A 19,782-nucleotide genomic window follows, 5' to 3' on the forward strand; every position below is an offset into this window, starting at 1 on the left:
TAACAGTTTTACTACAACTTTAACATCCGAGTATTATATTTTCATAGAAACAAAACGCTGTGTCAACATATTCCCTTATGAAAGGAAGCAGAAATAAGAGAACGTCAGAAAGCATGTTGAACTTATATAGTTTTCAAAAGAAAATTGACGATACGTTTTGATATCTGTGGGAAAATAATAGCCCAAGCAACTTAAAATGGAGCTGGGATTTGAGCGATTAGAAAATTATTTTTAAAGTATAAATTAGAATAAAATAAAAACATACAGTCTATATTTATAGTAGTATACCTTGCCTTAATTTAGCGCAAAATGAATATTGAAATTAAAGATAAATTGAACTTGTTGTCACTTGCAACGAAAATCTTTCTTTTCTCAGAAAGAAAAATAAAACCGTGAGCATAATGATGCAAAACAAAAATTCAAGCTCAATAGTTTTTTTTTTTTTTGCATAATTTGACTATTTTGTGGTTTATTTAAACTAATTTTTTTATATGTTTAATAAACTTCGATTAATTCAATGACATCCATAACTAAAACGTTCTTTAGCTAAGGTTATTTCTTTAGCTAAAAAATGTTTCAGAATAAAAATATTTTAAAGCATTATCCGCAAATAAAAATTAACACATTAGTCATCCGAAGTTACAATTTATTTAAGTTTTGGATAAACTGCATTCATTTAAATGCCATTATTATTTTTTTACTTGTTATTTGTTATGCCAATGTATAAAAGCAGAAAAATCTTCCTTCTGACACATAAATTCGGCAAAACGTATAACCCACTCTTTTTTTAAGGAAAGAGACAACTTTTATTCACTGGAAATTTATTGCATTCATTATAACAATTTTCATTCCAATTAAAATACATACTATTAATAAAAGAAGTTTAAAAAATGTTTAGATAATTTTTATTTGGAAAATAAATTCTTTTTATCGTTGGCGAAAGTGATTCGGTTACTCAAATGATTCAAAGGGTAAATTAATAAATCAACACTGCTAAACACAGTGAATCGACACAATTTGAAATCTCATACATTGTAATTCGTTCTTTCTCATGGGTTTTAGTAAGAGAAAATGATGAAATGGTAATACGATTAAAATAAGTTTCTTTCTTTACATGTTAGAACAATGATTTTAATTATTTAGTTTATTTCCTAAAAAGGTTATTTTTGTAAACTCTGGACCAATGAAAAGTATGTTTCACAAAGGGAAGAAAGGCGTGACATCGCATCTCGGTTTGAGGACGCGAGGAATGAATTGAATCAGCTTTCATTTGAAATTGTATACATAACAGTATTATGCAGATTATCTTTATTTTTGATCTGATTTATGCAACATAATTCTAACGTTCTGAAAGTTATATTTCCATAATTAATATATATTTAAGAGATCATCTGCAAGAACCTGATGCTTTTAATTTGTTTATATTTTTTAATTCAAGTGGAACTTTACTGGCCTACTCTGCTTGAAAAAAAAAGAGTTTATCAGTGATCTTTTAGACATGAGTTTAGGTTTTTTTTTATTAATAATAAGTCAATCCTTGTGCACCACAAAGTACAGCACAAGGCTTACAGAAATAAGTAGAAACAACTACATACATAGATACAAACAAATAAAAATAATGATAAAAACAACAAGAAAACAAACAAAACAAAAAACACAAAGAAATCAAGACTAATTAAAAACTGAAGCAGCAAAGGCAATAAATTTACAGAATGAGTAAAAAGCCATTTTGTGGTCGACCAAAACTTGAAGTGGAGGTGGAAACTTAATATTATAGGCACCAAGATCTACAATAAAATCCCTTCTCCCTTCAGTAAGCTTGGATCAGTCAGAAAGCAAATGCTCGACATTTTGAACTCCACCCACGCTGCATGAGCTCAGATCAGTATCTGATAATCCAAATTTCTTGAGATAGTAATTGAAATTACCGTAGCCAGTGAGAAATTTTGTTAAGTGAAAATCACTGAAGAAATACTTGTTATTTAACCTTTGAGATATTGTGGGGAAAAATAATTTAGTAACGGTGGCAGTTGATGAATTCTGATATAGCTCATTCCATAAGAGAATGGTCTTTTTGTGATTCCCATTGCGAATGTGAGATTTGGGGATGCTCACAGGATCAATGATGTTTAGCTTTGTAGCTTGCTTTGCAAGCCAATCGGCTCTTTCATTCCCTAAATGACCAGAATAAATGCCATAATGACCTCGGACATGTGAAAAATAGACACTAATTCCTCTAGTTTTAAGCTCGTAAAGAGTGATTTGAAAATTCACTACAATTTTGTTGCAGGAAGAAATATAACTAAGCAAAAATAAGGATTTAGGTTAGACATAACTTTTGCGGATTGCCTGATGCATTATGTAAAACATAATTATTTTAAGATAAAATATTTGATTTTTTTTTTCGCATGTGTGTTTCAATCAAAAACTTTTTAAAGAAATTTAATCTATTCGGAGAAAAAAAAATTCATAAAACTCTTTACTGTGTATTTGCGTGGAAAAAATTTTCTTCGGACATTAATTGCAAAAAAAGAATGCGTGATGTGAAATTCGTTAAGAACGGAATACAACAACTGATGAATTTAAGTAAGATGAAGACAGCCAAGCTTACGGGAGAATAAAATATTTCAGGCAAAAGGTTCAAAAATAATTTTTTTCAATATCTTTTTTTAAAAGCTATGCAAAGATTTTATGAAAATAGACATCATTATTTTGAAACCATCCAGAAGATATTTGAAATAGCGTGGAGAAGCAGAAGCGCTTCACTTTTTTTCTCGCATCAGCATAATACCGAATTTAGAGTTTTCGAACTTCCACAGAAGATTTAACTTTTACAAAAACCACATTCACGACGCATTATCGAGTATCTAAACTGGGATCCTCCGATGCTTAATGTGAGCGTGATGCAATTCGTATAACTCTTCAAAATACAAAAGCATTTATTCTTTCTTTATTTTAACGGGAATAATTAAATAAGACATGCTCCGAAACAACGCTCATTTTGAAACGTTTTTCAATAATGCCTATCTATTTTAAAATCTTTCTTAATATGAAACACAGTCTACGAGTTTCAATAGATTTTGAAAGGAATTTCACTTTTTATGTATTCCGAAGTTTGATGCTAATTGGAAATAACATTTCCCTTTTCACAAATATGAGCTTTTTTATGATACCGAGTGAATTGTTCTGGCATTTGCTACTAGTATTTTTCTCTCTCCATATTTGCCCTTCCTTAAGAAAATGTATGAGAGGGAAATACTATTCCGTTTCATAAAGAATTGTAACTTTATGTTAATGAACGCACTTTGAAGGTTCAAAAGAAAAATTCACATCATTTAGTGAATTTTCATATTTTTCAATGTTTCTAAGATTTTAATAAGCTCTAGGAAAAATCATATTTTAAGAATACTACTTTTTTTTTGTACATTTTTAAAATGTATTTCACAGAATTTATAGGTTTTACATTAAGTAGGGCATCTCATCTTAATTAACAAACAACTCTTTCTTGGTTATTACATTAAAAATTTTAATTACACATTTCATATTCTCGAATCAAGCACCTCTGCTTTTAGAAATGTTTTGTTTTTCGTTATTTTATGAGATGCATACAATGCGCGTGCATTCAGTTTAAACAAGTTTTTGCTTTGCAAAAATTAAAACTTCTGTGAAACTAATAGACAAATTATTTGAGAAATGAAAAAAAAAATACTATTTAGAATTTTAAACTTTTATCCTTCAATTTATTTTTCCTGTCATGACTTCATACAACATTTTAACTGAATATATTGATTCTTATTCGGCCCGTTTTAAAAGAAATTTTAAGGCGTTCTTTCACATTATAGCAGATTTTCTGCATTTTTATACTGCAAAATGCCATTTTAATTATTTCAGAATTAGAATTTCATGTAATACAAAAATAAAAATATTGTCACTTTTGAAATTTTAACTTGTCTATTTAACAACTGGATCTATCTCTTATAGGGCAGTAAATCTCTAATAAGAGCAAAACCACTCCTGCTTTTTAAATGAAAAGTTAAACATTTAAAAATAATTTTTAAATTAAATCATTAATTAATTTTATTTACAAGATATATTTGTACATTTAAGTCACTTGAATAAAGAAATAAATGTATCGATTTTTTTTGTTAATTACTCAGTAACAGTTACAAAAAACCATTCCACTTTCAACATTTTAATCGGAAAAAATATTGATTGTTGCAGTTCTCTTTCTGTTATGTTCCCAACTCTTTAGAAAAGAAAGTTTTACCAATTCAGCTAATTATCCTTTTCTATTTTAAAAGTGCAGACACTAGAACAGAATAATTTTTTCTCTCTACTTAAGCGTAATGAGCACAAAAACTAATTTTAAATTTAAACTGATAAAAAACTGCGATGATAATAAAGAAGAATCACGTGACTTGTCTGATAAAAAAAAGGCAAACCTTTATATGCAGAGGAAGAAAAGAAAGCATGATTGGTGAATTGAATGAAAATAAAAAAAGGGAAAACTATAACTCAAAAATAATAAAAGAAAATTCTTACATGAAAAAATGAAGACAAATAATTTATGGTAAATAGCTTTTATAAATAATTTTCAATGAATAAATATAATTAAACTTTAATGTGACAGTTTATCTTGCTCGTAGAATGTGAAACAGGATTTTGCCGAAAAATAAATCCCGCAACATTTATTCTCGTCGAAAGAAACTAGCTGATCATTCTTATCAAATTTTTATTCTTAAATAATAAATAAAAATGAAGGAATAAATTTAAAAAAATGAGTTGTAATTATGGGCATGTATATGAAACTAACTTTGAATTTTAAATACATTTATCATATTAGCGATCTTTCAAGTGTTTCCTTTTTATGTAATCACATAAAATCCATTTTAGTATGTCTTGTGAGTAATAAAGAATGTGCTGAACTTTCATCCCTCTTTTAAGACATTTATTAAATACAATAATAGCCTTAACAAGAGAAAAAATAGCAATTATGAAACTGAGAACAGATTGTTTGTAAGTTTTGAATAGATTTTTCTTCGCTCGATTCCCATAAATTATTCTTTTGAAAAATACCAAATTATACTTCCAGGTTCCATTTTAAATTATGTTCTTGATACTTTTAATATATTTTTAGAATTATAATTTAACTATCCACGTTCGGCGATAAATTGGTTTGTCGAAATATATGCTTGCTAAAATTGTTAATAAAATATTTTATGCAACCTGGCTTTAACTGTTACCTCAGTAAAATATTTTGAATAAATATAGAGTTCATACCTCTTATTTTAGAAACCTTAAGCAATTCTACTCATTCTGCTTTCCATTTTCTACTAAAATTTTTGATTCAGTACAAAATTTTTATTTCTCTTTTTCTCTAATTTTCTACTAAAATATTGATGCATTCAATCATATCTCAAGAAAGAGCGACCATGTTTAAAAACGGACATTTTTAAAAATTTCTTTATCGTTGCTTGATTCTGAACAAATCTTCATTGTAAGTGCAAAAAAATTATGTTAAGTGCCTTATACTGAAACTTACTCAACATAGAAAAATAAACCGAATCTTCGTATAATAATGTTCAACAATGTAAAAAAAAAAAAAAAAAAAAAAAAAAAAGGAAATGAGATATTAGAAGCAACAAAGAAAATAATGTGTTTTAGTTGAACAATGGAATATAATGTTAAATATGTTTAAAGTTTTTTTATGAATTAAATTAATACAAACATACGACAAAAAACTGGCATCATTTAAAGAATTTTTGAATTAAAAATGATGCAAATATTACTTTTGAGCTATAATATTTTTAGCGGGGGAAAAATTTCTACAATTTTTTTATTAATTAAAATTTTATGTAAAATTTTAAAAAAATTACTCCGAGATACGTACTACCTCCGTTTAAAGTATTTATATGAACTAAGTTTTCGGACTCTAGGTCGAACAGTCTGTCCTGTAGAGAGCTAACACACACTTGCCTCAAACAAACGACCACAAAACTTCGGTGGAGGATCGAAATAATAACTTAGCAGTTTTAGCATATCTTTTTACCCTTTTAAAGTGTAATCTGGACATCTGAAATCAAAATATCATCATCTTAATAAAATCGCTTTCCCGATCATTGCATCAAAATCCAAGTCTGAATCGTAATATCCATGATAATGTTCTGCCATATCACATTTGTCCAATCAATAAACTGTCATTTCTAATCCTCAGAGTCAGGTGATAGAAAAAGCAACTGCTTAGAGGCTTCACAACTTGTGAGGAAGACAAGGCTTCACGCTTTTTTTTCTTTCTCTTTTGCAATTTATGATAATTTTCTTTTATGCTTTCATTTAAGTTGCATGGGTTGTCGGTTCGAACTTATTCAAATTAAAATTAAGAATTTTAAGTTGTTTAGATGCCATTTTAACAAATTCCTGTATAAATTAATTGTCTGTATAAATTTTGCGATTCCAAAGATATTCTTGCTTTATAATATACAAAAAAATTCCGATCCTTTGGCAAAAAAGTATTTAAATCGCGTTAAAAGATTTTTGTAGTATTGCCATTAATTTACTTTAAATTACTTTCAAATTTAGAATTTCAAAATCTTTTAAGCTATATAATGGATATAAACTTCTAGCAACTGAAGTGATTGCTATTGATTTTGTCGAAACTGTCAATTTTAAAGTGATTATATAAAGTTAAAATCAACAAAAAATATTTAATTTTTAAAGTTTTCGAAAGGAGATGGTGTCAGGAACTTACATAGATATCTAAAGGAAATAACCCACTCTTAATAAACCTTACTAAAATTTTCAAATGAATAATATCATGGAACAGATATCCTCTAATATTTTCGATCCATGATCGCCTCGAATGGAAAAACTCCCGATACATGATTTCTGATTTATATATATATATATATATATATATATATATATATATATATATATATATATATATATATATATATATATATGCAATATACCCAAAGGATTAAGGAGCTCTTCCAAAAATTAAATATTAATTAATGATATCTAATGCAAATTATTTATTACTATTGAAATTATAATAAATAATAATATAAAAACAGTGGCGTTGATCAGTGGCGTAGCAGCTCACGAGCAAGGGAGTAGGAACGACCTCAGACGCCAGCCTTAAGGGACATCAAGAAGACAAAACAATAGTTCGTTAAGGCTACTTCTTAAAGAAAAATATAAGTGAAAAGGACACTCTACCCAAAAGAGTGGTTTGCACTTGGAAAAGCATTGATGGAGACTCGGAAAGAAAAAAAATCATATTGCACCTCGAGTGCTATTTATCCTCCCTACGCCATTGCGCCTGGAATTTCTTTTTGTAAAATGAATTATTCATACAATATGTCTCACTTGAATAGAGGCGAGAAAGCTGTATATCATATTATGCACAATTCTGCTTATTTTTTTTTAATTGCGATATATATATATATATATATATATATATATATATATATATATATATATATATATATATATATATATATATATATATATATATATATATATATATATATATATATATATTTGATGAAACTGATAGTATAAAATTTCTCAAAACTCTTAGGAAGGAACTTTTCTGGTTACGAAGCCATCGCATATAAACTACAAAGATTGAAATGAGTTATTAAACGAATTTTTCTCATTGTAAATTTATTGAGTCGAGGATCTGCGAAAACGTCTACTTCAAACGTCAATCTATACTTGGTAAAACATTTCTTGAGTACTGGAAGTGACGAAATAATCATCCCCCTCCCTACGCCACTGACTCTTTATCTTAAACTGCTAATTATTCAGATGAAAGAGTAAGTGAAGATTTTCGGAATAGGAAAGTACGAGTTATCATTCCACAAGAATTCTTTCCTTTCACCTGTTAAATATAGAATCCTTCTTTTCTTTCAAATTTACAATTATTTCTACTTCAATTCACTTCTTAAATACATATAAGAAATGAACTGGAATCGAGAATTTTCAACTAGTTCAATAGTAAAATTGATACAATCACTTATATCAATTGCAAATAAGATCTCGTTTCCTCTATTTTCCCAAACAGCGGGTTATAATTCTTTCCGTGGCGCCATCTGCTTTTCATAAACGTAATATAAAGATTTTTTTAGGGAAAGTTCGATAATATAAAACTATGTCGCTTTGTTAATACAAAAATGTGCAGTATTAAAACATGAAAAATATGACAAATAAATGTCTCAATTGTCTTCATTAATTATTCAAAATATAAAAAAAAAACGGAAGAATGCATGAATTAAGTGAGCTCACGTGTTAAATTTCTAGTTGGTTTAATATCAGAAAAAAATATACGCACAGAGAACTTTTTATGAGGTAAAAATATGAAGTTTTGTCTATAAAAAAAGACTCTCATTAGCAATTGGAAGAATACAATAATTTTTCTGAATGTGCAGCAAACAAGAGAAAGTAATTTGATTTTAAATATATAAAATATGCTGTCAACTTTTACATCATAGCTGAAGAAGTTTTCATTTGTTATCAACAGATGGCGCAAGGAAATGATATTCCCCATATTTTCAGGTTGATAAATGAGGGGAGATGAATAGATATATTATTTCTTCTGTTTACTTTTCAAATACCCATTAAATTGCGAAATGCTTTGATTATTCATGATATTAAATCGTTTTATTTACAGGTATTTTAAACAGGTTGAGCACGCAGTTCGTAACACAATAATTATAGCTGTATTACTTTAAAAGGACAGAAAAAAGACAAAATTATTGATATGATAACATTTTAAACAAACAAGCATGCTTGACAGTTCTTAGCAAGTAAGCACTGAACTTCTAATAGTGCATGACTGAATGACGAGTGTTTTTATCCTTTATTTTACTGTCGATAATCTATTGTTTAGAGATGAAATGAACAAATTAATAAACTACAAATGGTTCATTCGTGCAATGATATTATGTTTGATGTAGATATTTTTGATCCACATTTGTCTACCTGCACTTTCCTTGTAACAGAGGTTGAAAATACTTTTTTAAAAAACTCGCTTGGTTGAGTAGAACTAATGGGATTCGTTTATATTATGCAAGAAATATGATTACGAGAAGAATGCTTTGAATTATTCCTACTTTGAACTTTCCGTACTATGATGCAGCGCTACCACGACACTTTTTCTTCATAAACAGGAAGACCAAGTAGTACTCTGATACTAATAACCACAAAGAACCCTACAAAGCAATATGTTGTGTGTGAATAAAAAACGGAATCCAAAGAAAAAAAATAGGAAAAGAACGCAAGCACTATTGCAGGAGCGTTCCCAAATATGCTGTACTATGATTTCGTGTATATCACACCATCATCGCCATATAAATTTTTTATTGATATTAAATAAAATATGATTTCATAAGTAAATTGTCTTTTTTCCTACACTATCGTTGCCTTATTAAACTTAATGAGTTAATTTGAATTATGGTGTTTTTAAATTTTTGGTTAAATATTTTTTCCCCCAGATTTGCTTCTAACGCATTTTTAAATTATAATTAGACATACTAATTTCTTTTCAATCTGATAATAAAAAAATAGTATTTTTGTCACATAATTCAAAAATCATTTGGTTCTTAAGCGGTATAAGCTTCCGACGTTCTCATCAAAAACATTTTCCTCGTGTAAGGCGGAGTATGAAAATATCTGATGATGCCATTCGTACAGTCAAAGGTCAGAGAGCCAGCTTTCTAAATTTCTGAAATTGAACGGTAGATGGCAGCATGACACACGCTGGTTGGTTCATCGACTTTGTCATATATTAAATTCACACTCATCAAAGTGTCGTCATGATATAAATGTGCTTTTTATACTATAGTCATAAATGTGTTTTATGTTGATGAAGTATGTCCTTTAATGGGATATTCCAAAATAATTTTTCCGATTAAAACTAAACAAGTGAGAAAATGAAATGACATTTACGGTAAAAGAAAAATTAACATTTATGCATTTTTGAGACAAACGATGAAACGCAAAAATTTCATGTTTTTGTGAGTACAGACCGATAGACTGTTAACCTCTTCACAGATTTGGTTCCTTATTTGAGGGATATTTATGCTTAAGATTTTATAACAGTACACGAAATTTTATCCGCCTCACTCTTTTCGTTGTGTTGTAATTGTGCTCACTTCTAGTCGGACAACCAGACAGACAGATAACTTCTTGAAGGGTTTCGTTCAAAATTTTATAGAACTCTACAAATTAGGAGCAGAGACCATATGCCAAATTTCATCCGTCTAGCTCAAAGCATTTTTGAGTTATCGCATTCACAAACAGACAGACGTAATTATGAAAATATATGTTTTGGACATAGAGAAATGTGAAAAAACGCGATAATTCATCAAACTCACGAGTTCGAATTTGTCCCGATTACAGTAATTTCTTCTTCTACACTTATGTCCATAAATTAAGGATAATTTAGAGTCCCACGGAAATCGAACTCTAAAATACATATAGTATATCACCCGTAAAATGACTACACGCAACTTCAAAAATCATATGCAAATTGCAGGAAGACACCAGATGACACCGATAGTACGTCACAATGACGAGAGTGTAATAGAGTGATGCAGCGTTTCTCAACCTTTCAGTATTCGCGGCCCAGTTTTCAATCATAATTTTCATTTACATTCCCCCGCTTACAATAAAATGTATACAACAATAATGTAAATTGAGTATTTTGGATTCTATTTTTAAATTATTTTTAACTAACTGCCAAAACAATAGTAAAAGCGAGCCAACGTTGGCGAGAAACCACATCTTGCATTTTGGACAAACGGGCGGTGAACAGATGAAGCGAATGAAAGCGGGGAAAATTTAAATATTATATTTGAAATGAAAGCCAAATAGAGAAATAACGTTAAAAGAGTATGAAAGTAGAAAAATTCGTTAATGAAAGTTAACCTAGACGGGCTGAGCTAAATTTAGAAACTGGGAATACATTTTTTCATATAATAAAAGAAATAAAACAGAAGCATGATTAAACAAAAGAGAAAAAATAAGCAATGTTTGTGGAAGGGAATGCACACGACCGATGCCGTCTCGAGCATACGCGGAGTAAATGTTTTCTCATAGGAAGAATGAAAATGTTCGATAACGAAAGTTTCAAATCCAGCCAGTCTCATTCGAGTCGATCCTTTTATTGCTATTTAATCTATCATGAAAGTGTATGTTATATATGTTTTCGTGTTAATTTCAATTCACCATATTAAATATTCACTGCAGCAGATTTGTACAGACTCATGGATAAATTTTAAGCGGAAGCAAGCAAGCATTAGAGATAATCAAGCATCAGCAAGTACACAGACGAGGAAAATAAAATCAAGAAAATATTTAAGAAAGTAAATGAAGAAAAAAGGCTCCTGTGTATCATTTGCTCAAAAATGTTGGCCGCAGTCAGCATGAAACCTAATAAACTTAAACGACATTTGGAAACGCTTCATAGTGTGTACGTCAATAAACACAGAGAATTCTTCGAATTAAAATTAAAATCATATAAAAAGCAAAAATCATTTTTTAAAGAAATTTTGTGAATAAAAAAGCTTTAATTGCATCTTACAAAGTTCATATAAAATAGCCAGATGTAAAAAACCTCACACCATTGGTGAAGAGCTTATTTTGCCAGCAGCAATTGAGATTGTAGAAACTATGCTTGGAGATAATTTTTCAAAACAATTGCAATCCATACCTCTTTCAAATGTTACTGTTGCTCGTCGAATTGGCGATATAGCAGAAGATTTACAGTGTAAGCTTTTCTTGAAGTTGCATGACAAATTGTTTTCAATACAGCTTGACGAAGAAACAGATAGTAGTAAAGATGCTCATTTAATTGCCTATGTCCGAATTTGTGATAATATGTCAGTAGTAGAAGAACTACTTTTCTGCAAACCAATAGAACTCAAAACAAAGCTTTGGCAACGATTCCAAGATGATGGTAATATAAGTAGACGTTTAGCACAGGTTGCCCCCGAGTTACAACGCCAAATGAGGACCGTTATTTGGCAGTTACTGCCAAAAGCAAGCTGACGAGACAGGTCGGAGCACAGCATCAGACCTGTCTCGTCAGCTCTCTTCAGCCACTGGTACGACAATTTCAAGGTAAACCGTGTACAGAAGCTTAGGGCAGATTGGTCTATATGCTCGTAGGCCTGTCAGATGCGTTCCATTTACTGCAACTCACTACCGCCTGCGATTAGCTTGGAGTAGAGCGCATGCATTATGGACACCGCAACAGTGAGTTTGTGTGATGTTTTTCGACGAGTCCAGGTTTAGTTTGCAGTCTGATTCTCGCCGGACTTTCAAATGGAGAGCGCCAGGTACCCGTTACCACCAAGAGAACATCATTGAATGACACAGTTACGGTGGTGCATAATTGTTCGTTTGGGGAGGAATTATTCTGGGTTCCAGAACTGACCTGCATGTTCAAACTGGAACCATAACAGGCCAAATCTATCGGGACATCATTCTGGAATAACATATACGTTTGTTTCGGGGCAACATGGGCACAGAATTCGTGTTTATGGATGACAACGCCAGTCCTCACCATGCGAACATCGTAAACGAATGCCTTCGATCGGAGGATATCACCCGTATGGACTGGCCATTTTTCTCACCGAACTTGATTCCAGTAGAGCACGTGTGGGACATGCTTCACCGATGAGTTGCAACCCATCAACCACCTCCTACATGTATACCGGAACTTCGGAGAGCATTGCTTGATGAGTGATGTAATATTCCCCAAGAGCAGATAGATAATTTGATACTCAGCATGCCTATGCATTATACGGACTGTATTGCATTGTCTGTAGGACATGCTATTGTATTAACCATCATAACAACCATGTAATATTGGTTTTTGTAAATAGGTTTTTTTTTTTTTTTGTAATTTGTTCTAATGAGCAAAAAATCACAATTTTTATTAATGATATCAAATATATAACATCTTTTTTATTCTTTACATTTTGTTTAATAAATAGGCTTTGCAAATAAGTCACATTTGTTTTGCTTCTGACTCTTTCTTTTCCTAAACTTGCATCATCCTTAATTTATGGACATGAGTGTACTTCGCTACGAAAAAGTAGCAAGAGTTTAATCAAATACAGATAACAGGAAGAATTTAACCATGATGATCTCACTAAAATTAAAATCGAATAATATAATTTGTTTCCATGAAAAGAAAGAGATTCATTTAGAGATGGAAAGAAAGAGATTATTCATTTTAACCCTTTCTAAGGCCGTGGGAGGTATGCTTCCCACCAAATTTATCAATGTTTGTGTGAATGTATGTAGGTTGGCATAACTTCTGACAATTTTTTTTAGAAAGACAGAAACAGATGCTTCAGTTCTTTATCTCACACAAAATGATGTGCCTTGGTTTGTCACTTAATTATTAATTAATTAATCAAATTCAATTTATCTAATAAGCTAAATGAATCCCTTTTCTTATTCTATGACTATAATCCCTTATCTTATTCTTTTCTTATAATATGACTAGAAAAAAATGGCCCTTTAAAGGGCTAAAACGCCATTCTAACAATATTCCTACCTCATCGTATGCGCGCTTTATATTACGATGTTTTATAATTCTAACAAAATATGTTGCTTAATAATTCAAAAGTTGTCTATCTGGTAATTAAATGGTATTTAGATCGTATTAAAATGTTTTGTTGGTTGTTTCCGTAATTTGTTAAAAATTACTTTTAAGTATGAACTTTCTTTTATAAACGAAATACTGAAATTCTTGCAAATAGCCCTATTTTATTATTTCAGTCTGCCAAAATTTGCAACTTAAAACTAAACTAACTAAAGAAATTAAAATCAATGAAAAAGAATCGTCTGAGTTTGAAAGCCGGGGAGAGGACAGTGTCTCTCGCAATTTCCATTATATAAAGATTCTTAGTGATCTTAATTTAACCTTGTATCACGACCTTCGAATCTCGAGGCCGAGACTTTACCACGGAACCACTGCAGCTAACTATATAAAAATAAACCTTAAAAAAATAGCATTTATATGCGAATGATTAAGTTTTTAAAGAAAAAACATTTTATTAACTACTATTTTTTTTCTTCGGCCATTTTTTCTCTAAGAAAAGAAAGTATAAATAGGAGAAAATATCTATTCTCGTTGTAAGTATTCTGACATAAAATAATTAAAATAATTTTTCCTCATATAGAGAGATTTCTTTCCTAATTTAACACTTTATTAAGCTGTGTAAAAAGTAATGCTTATGTATATTCAAAGAATGTATACATTCGAAATAATCTTATTTTTTAGTCATAAACATCTAATTGTCTTAACGATACATTGGATATTAATTATACTTTCTTCATGCTACAAGTATGCGTTTGGTGGCGGTGTCCTTGCAAAAAGTCAATCGTTGTGAAAGACTAACAATAAAAATTCTAGCAATAAGATTGAAAAAAATAACTCTCATATAATGGTGCTATCTATAAAGAAATCGAGTTCATTCAGTTAAGAGATATTTTTTTTATTTATTTATTTATTTTTTAAACACGAGTTTAAGTGCATAGAGTGTAAATTCATAGAAAAGCTTCTTTAACCTCTAATATTCTAATAGCATTTAAAAGTACTATTTCAATTAAATGCTTATGATTTCACGATGTAACCTGTTTCCTGACAGTATTTACAAGAGCACTAAAATATAATCCAGATTACAACCAATAGATAAAAGCAGAAAGTAATAATTTTAATTAATCAAAAAGTTTTTCCTCTTTTCTGCAAATACATTACGTCAAAACTTATCGAATGATGTAAAAAGTCAATAAAATTGCTGATAAATTAATCTATCTATATACTAATAATTGAAAATGTGAACGTAAGACCGCTTTTTTTTGAAATTTTAATTAGAATAACAATAAATTAAAAATTAAGTGGAATTCCACCACTTTTCCACGATAACTTCCAGAACTTATATTGCTCAAAAATAAAATTTACAGTTTTTCAAAATTGAAAAAAAATTGTCTTTTTATTGATAACAAATTAGTAATCGTGCCAAATGATGTTGAAGTTTGGCAATTTCTTAAAAATAATTTTTGGCCTAATTTCCAACGATAAATTATATTGCTGAATCCTTTGTTGTACCAAGAAATTCAAACCGTTTTAATTGTTTCATCAAGCATCTCATCGCATAATATTCTTCGATTGTTGAAAGCAAAGAAGAATTCTATTATATCTATACTACTATTATAAATGTGGAAGTTTGGATGGATGGATGTCTGTTAGTCAATCAAGCCAGAACGGGTGAACGGAATTGGATGAAATTTAGCACAGAGGTAAATTATAGTCTGGAATAGGACATAGGTTACTATTTATTCCGGTTAATTGAGTGGCTAATTTTTTATTAATTAAAAACTAACTTTCTCACCAAAAATCTAAGGCCAAATCCCGCCAAAAATGAATAAGGTTTCAGTTGGGTTTTTTCCCCACGCTAACGAGATTAGGCTTAACGTATTTTCAATCAAATATTTCAAACAATTCTATTTATTTTCTTAGTGTTTGATGCATTTAAAATTAAACATTCTAAATTAATCGAACTTTCGGATTTATTCTGAAATGCTTTGAAATTAAAATAAAACATGAATATAGGAATTGAAAATTTCTAATCTGCATTACGTTACCCCAACTGGCGTTGAAAATTCATGCATGCGCAGTGTGCTCTGATTGTTTACAACTGAGTTTTCATTTTAATTGAAACTTTTAAAATTATGTGTATTATACTATAGTAGCTGTAGTAGCTATCTCAATTTCGATAGATAAATAAAATAGACTTGACTTGAATTTAAAGATATACGGACTTGATTTTCTATTTAGTTTTATTAAATACTTTTAATCAATTTATTTATAGTTTTAAGTACATCGATTTTTATGTTAGTTTCAATTTTTTTTATTTGTTATTATTTGATACTTTTTCGAAATGCCCATATAACGCAAATCTAATCTTTCGAAGAGGAGTAATAAAGCTTGGGCTATGAAAGTAGCTAGAAGACCTGTTTGCAATTTTAGTGAACATTTGCGGACAATCAAACCCCCTCCAGCTGTGGGATAAATACAAGGACGCTTTATAAGAAGATATCGGGCATAGGCTGGATGGCACTCACAATGACCTAATCATTAACGGAGCTTTTGTATTGATTGAGGATAAAATGATTTCCATATCTGGAAGTTGATTTCGGCTTCCAGATAAAATGATTGAATGATTTGATAAAATGATTTCCATATCCTAGCTGATTTCGGCCTATCCACACCGCAGCAAAGAGGGGAATAATCAAGTAAAGTTGTGAAGCAGCTAAACTTCGACACCGCGGACTTAGAAGTACAATTTAATGAAATGACACTATGATTACTTCTCAAGTAGCGTCAAGTCTACGAAACGATTCTGCACCCAGTAATAGTGGGGAGGAGGGATTATTCTTTCTTGACGCACCCAGGGGTTCGGGTAAGACGTTTATGCTGCATCTCTGCTAGTCCTACTCCGCAAGGACCGTAATATAGCTCAGGCTATAGCTTTCTCGGGCATTGCTGCAACTTTTCTTAACGGTGGCCAGACTGCACATTCCGTTTTCAAACTGTCACTTAATCTTGCAAGCTAAGATACCTCAACATGCAATATCACCAAAAACAGCGGTTTCTGAGTCCTTTTTCAGCAGTGCAAGTTAATAGTATGGGACGAGTGTACAAAGTCACACAAGCATGCATTAGAGGCGTTAAATCCCAACCTGCAGGACATCCGCGGCAACCAGGTGGTGATGGGTGACTTTGTAGTTTTGTGCGCAGGCGATTTTAGACAGACACTGGCAGTTATTGAGAGGGCCATACCGGCGGATGAAATAAACGCATGTCTGATGTCAATAAAATAAACAAACAAAAAAATTAGACATGATCGTCGGAAATTCAAAACTATACACATCCATAAAAAACTGTGAAGGCTAATGACGATAGTACTGCCTACCCCGTTGAATTTCTCAACTCCTCAGTGTTAACAGGTGTATCTTCGCATAAGCTGGAGCTTAAATTTGGCGTACCAGTTCTGCTGATGCGAAATCTTAATGCACAAAGACTCTGCAACGGCACCAGGATTCGTATCAGAGAGCTTGGCAGTAATACTATAAAAGCTACCATTATTACAGGAGCTGCTAAAGGAGACACCGTTTTAATTCCCCGCATATCTGTTATTCCTAACATCTTGCCATTTTGTTTCAAGAGGTTGCAATTTTCCTTAATATTTGCTTTTACAATGACGATCAAGAAATCCCAGGGCCAAATCAGGGCTTATTGCTGTATACATTATGGTATTCGAATAAAAATAATTGCTGGAATTTTCCCGTAGATCTTTCTCAATCAGTTACAAGTTCCTTGATTATATCATATCAGACTCTGCTTTCAACAGCACTATAATGATAGGGTTTGATAGCATTTTACATTTTGATCAGACCGTCAGTTCTCATGCATACACATCAAAATTTCCACGCGAACGAAGTCGCCTGTAATAGCTAGTATCTGTATATTATACAAAACAAATAAAAAATATCACAAAATTTAGAAAATGATATTTACAATTTCAATAGTGTAGTGATGTTATGGAGCTCTTTCCGTTAAAAAGTTTCATGTACACGTAATTTAACTAAGACAATTAAAATTGCACGTCTCTTATAACAGACAATTTAGCGGAATCATAAATATGAAATTATGAAAAACGATTGATCTGGAATCAAATATAAATCACATTCCCGGCAAACCAGCTGTTCGCCTGCAACGCCTATGTTAATCCGATATATATTTTATAAATTTAAATAAACTAAGTTTAGATATTTTTAATTATAAATTTAGAGAGATCAGTCGGATATTTACGCATTTAATAGAGCCATGAAGGACTGACCTCCCTAAGAAAGTTTCATGTACTCTGTGAACAGAGCATACATAGAACAATTAAAATAACATGGCTTTAATGCTTGATAATTTAGGGGAAGTCATAGACATGAAAATATAAGGGGCCGTCAAATTAAAAAGAGACAGATGGGAAAAAAAGTAGGTAAACTATTTATTATTTCAAAAGTAATCGTCATAACTGTTTGCGGTTGCTGCGGAACCATAATTGTACCCAGGCTTGCACCTCTGAGTTCATATCGAATCGACGGCTACGTAAGTCTTTCTTCAGGGCTCCAAAAATATGGTAATCGCATGGGGAGAGATCTGGAATGTATGGTGGATGTTTAAGAACTTCCCAGCGAAACTTCTGCAGCGTAATCGTAACATCAGCAGCAATATGTGGGCGAGCGTTATTGTGCAACAGAATGATGCCCTACGTCAACATTCCTGGGCATTTGGACTTGATGGTGCGCTGCAATTTGTGCAAAGTTTCCACAAACCGTTGTGCGTTTGTTGTGGCGTCGTGTTTCAGAAAGTCAATAAGCAGCGGCCCCTTGCAGTCAAAGAAAAAGATCATCATGACTTTCCCTGAGATGGCGTGCGCGGCTTTGAATTTTTTTCAGTGGGGTTGAATGCATGTGCTTCCATTGTTGACTCTGACGCTTGCTCTCCGACTCAAAATGATGACATCATGTTTCATCTCCTGTGATAATTCAAGAAAGGAAAGAAAATTCATCAATTTGATACCGTTTCAGGTGCTGCAGTGATGCCGACGTTCTGTTCAACTTCTGCTCCTCCGTCAGGCTGTGGGGAACCCGTTGCGCACAGATTTTCCGGTACTTCAGATGCTCTGGCATGATGGCATGAGCGGTACCGTGATTAATACCCATGACTTGATAGTTTTCCACCGTCTACCGGCGGTCATTTCTGACGGCAGCATCCACCGCAGTAATGACAGGAGGGGTAATGACAAGATGAGCTTGTCCTGGCCGATTGCTGTCTTTCAATAACACCTGACCTTCTCGAAGTCGTTTGCTCCGCTCAAACATATGCGCACGTGTTGTTGCCATACACAGCAGATATTCTGGTATGAATTTCACTTCCTGACACTCCTTATGCAGTCAAAAAACGTACTACACCTATCTGTTCCTCTTTCCCGGCCTCCATTGTTACGTCGGACATACACACAACTCGCTCACTTCATTTCGAGCGCGTCTAACAGACAAATGGCACAGCGGTGACCGCTTGCGCTTTTCCTACCTGATTCTCAAGAGAGGATACTACTATAGACACACCTACCTACGTTACCAACTTCCGCGCCATGATCGTTATTAATTGGTCGCTAGTTACATTTTTAATAATACTATGAAGTCATGGGATTTTATTCTATTTGAATCCACTATGGATGGGACAGATATCATATCACACTAATAAAATCACGCGTCTTAGTTGGCTGTCATTGTTTGATGCTTTAAATTTTTTTTAGAAGCTTCATGGCCATTAAGCTATATATAAAAAATCCAATTGAAAGCAAAAACTACCCTTTTTTTTAAAAAAAGTATCTGGCTGATCATCAAAGTCGACTAGTTCAGAATAAAAAGAGTTAAATTACAGATTCTAAGCATGCGTGGTAAAAGGCATTAATGGAATTGTTGAAATATCATAATTAAGTAATATTAGATTCTTAATTGTTAATATTATAAAGGAATATTTTGACAATGTTATTAAAAAATCCATTTCAGCTCTATCAGTTATTATTCTATTACTTCTGTTCGACTGAGATAGCATTTAAATTGTTGATCATTCAAATGGTATGCTAGTCATTTGTTGAATAAGATTTTCCAAATGAATGGAAAATTTTATTC

Source organism: Argiope bruennichi, chromosome 2 (assembly GCF_947563725.1).
Source record: "Argiope bruennichi chromosome 2, qqArgBrue1.1, whole genome shotgun sequence".
In the NCBI taxonomy this organism is placed as follows: Eukaryota; Metazoa; Arthropoda; class Arachnida; order Araneae; family Araneidae; genus Argiope; species Argiope bruennichi.